Source organism: Schistocerca gregaria, unplaced genomic scaffold, assembly GCF_023897955.1.
Source record: "Schistocerca gregaria isolate iqSchGreg1 unplaced genomic scaffold, iqSchGreg1.2 ptg000458l, whole genome shotgun sequence".
NCBI lineage: Eukaryota > Metazoa > Arthropoda > Insecta > Orthoptera > Acrididae > Schistocerca > Schistocerca gregaria.
Window position 1 is genome coordinate 350,001 of NW_026061876.1, and position 2,500 is coordinate 352,500.

The 2,500-nt window shown below is 55.4% G+C and overlaps 1 non-coding gene across 1 annotated transcript in view; it reads left to right on the forward strand.

The window, feature by feature from the left end:
* The first annotated feature begins 2,241 nt into the window (after window positions 1-2,241).
* The window catches only part of LOC126312929 (small subunit ribosomal RNA), a 1,893-nt gene continuing 1,634 nt past the window's right edge, over window positions 2,242-2,500 (forward strand). The window contains exon 1 of the ribosomal RNA XR_007554838.1: window positions 2,242-2,500. This exon is cut by the window's right edge and continues 1,634 nt beyond it. This is a non-coding gene — a ribosomal RNA (small subunit ribosomal RNA).

Below are 2,500 nucleotides of genomic sequence, written 5' to 3' on the forward strand. Positions count from 1 at the left end.
CTTAACCTAAGTTACACTGCACCTTAACCTAAGTTACACTGCACCTTAACCTAACTTACACTGCACCTTAACCTAACTTACACTGCACCTTAACCTAAGTTACACTGCACCTTAACCTAAGTTACACTGCACCTTAACCTAAGTTACACTGCACCTTAACCTAAGTTACACTGCACCTTAACCTAAGTTACACTGCACCTTAACCTAAGTTACACTGCACCTTAACCTAAGTTACACTGCACCTTAACCTAACTTACACTGCACCTTAACCTAAGTTACACTGCACCTTAACCTAAGTTACACTGCACCTTAACCTAACTTACACTGCACCTTAACCTAACTTACACTGCACCTTAACCTAACTTACACTGCACCTTACCCTAACTTACACTGCACCTTAACTGTCACATGTAACGTCACAGGAATGTAGCTTTGCCTAACAGCAACCCTCTGAACATAGTTCACTGCTTGGATCCTCTGGTGTCATGTGTATTTCTTGATGCCATGGTGCGTACCCTCACATAAAGGTCTTTCGAGTGTTGCGTACTTTCTACACAGTCCCGCTAACCACTGGAAGGGTGTACCGCTACAGAACGAATATCGCCCTCCCCTCCTGCCCTTCCAAGCTGGTCGGTCAGGCGTTTGTTTGTGAAATGAGCCTTGCAGCTGTTCAGTTGCATTCGGTTGTCGATGCAGTCAGTGTACGTTGTGGTACGGCCTGTGTGGACTGTCCGCTGATGTACGCGTAACCCACACTGATCATCCGTCGTTACGTACTGAGTGACATAATGTGGCACATGCTTGACCGTACACCGGCTGCGCCCTACAATGGCGAATCATAAGGGCCATATGTTGTGCACGATGCTACTTGTCTCGTCTCCCCATTACAGCGAGATTGCACTGTTGTACGCCGTACAGACATGTGGTAAGTAGGTACGGACGAAAGTATTGCATGTTGGCCCCCCCCCCCCCCCTCCTCCCTCTGTCGGGAATCAGCGTGAGCCGTCTGTTGATGTAGCGACGAGGGTTTTCCTATTTAATCGTATTGCCCCACACAACATGATAGCACGGTGGACCGCGTTCCACATCTGCGACATGCTACAGAGGCCGGTTGACAGTCGACCGCGCAAGGGACATTGCACACGTGCGCGGACCATCTTCCACGTGTTCTCTCGTGTACATGCCGCAGTGTGTATGTGGGCTGATGTAGCGTGTCGTGACACATAACATGCAGGCATGCCAGAATCGTAGATTTCGCAAATGTAGATTGACGTATACGTTTGCTGCCAAAGATCCGCAAATGAACTGGAAATCAGTTGTTGAGCGGTTGTTCGCGCTGCAGGTGCATCGGTGATAGCGACGATCGGTACATCTGTGAACCGGTTGTTTCGGCGGTACCCGCCATGCCCCCGAACCTGAGTTGGCCATGTGGGTATGAAGCGATACGAGGCTGTGGCTTGGCGGGACAGTCCCCGGCCGGTGAGGGGGGGCCGCCCGGCGTGCTGGCCGCGCGCTGCGTGAGCGCACGCACTACAGCCGGCTGGTGGGGGGCGCCCAGTGGCAGGAGCGCCGGCCGACGGGCCCGGCTGGCGTCCCAGCTATGCGCCGGCGCACCCTGCGCGCGGCGCCAGGCGGCCAAAGTGGGTTCTGCCGAGCCCGGTGCGAAGCGCGGTGGACATCTGCAGTGTGCTGGTCCGATTGCGGACTGTGTGCGTTGAGGATGCGCCGCCGCCCGGCACTCGGCGTCGCGACGCCGTCTGCTGCTCGGTCGCCCCCAGCGGTTCTCGCAGGTGGTTTGTATCGCAGCTCTGCGGACGTGTTGGCGCGTGCGCTGTGCTGGGAGAGTTCGCTTCTGCACCCAAGTGGGGCTTTGCCCTTCTGTGGCGCTGGCGTTGGAGCTGCCGGTCACCGTAGGTGGCGCGTGTTGTTTCCCGCCGGCAATGCCACGACAGCACGCTCCCGGGCCTCTGTCGGCAGCGGCAAGCTCAGTTGGGAGCACGGGTGTTCGCACTGAAAGCGTCTACTCGCCTATCTCCGGGCGATTGCGCCTCTCTCGAACCCGACCAAGTACTTAGGACGGCGCTGCGCGCCGCCGGGACCTGAGAGGGTTTCGAGGTGTATCGTGCAGGGGAGCTCAGCCTCCTCCTGTTTGCAGAATAATTGAGCGGACGCTTGCGTGTTCGCGCGGGCCCTCGGGACACACTCCCGGGCGGCCGGCTGCTCAGCTCTCGTTGACGCAGCTCCCTGGTTGATCCTGCCAGTAGTCATATGCTTGTCTCAAAGATTAAGCCATGCATGTCTCAGTACAAGCCGCATTAAGGTGAAACCGCGAATGGCTCATTAAATCAGTTATGGTTCCTTAGATCGTACCCACGTTACTTGGATAACTGTGGTAATTCTAGAGCTAATACATGCAAACAGAGTCCCGACCAGAGATGGAAGGGACGCTTTTATTAGATCAAAACCAATCGGATTGGCTCGTCTGGTCCGTTTGCCTTGG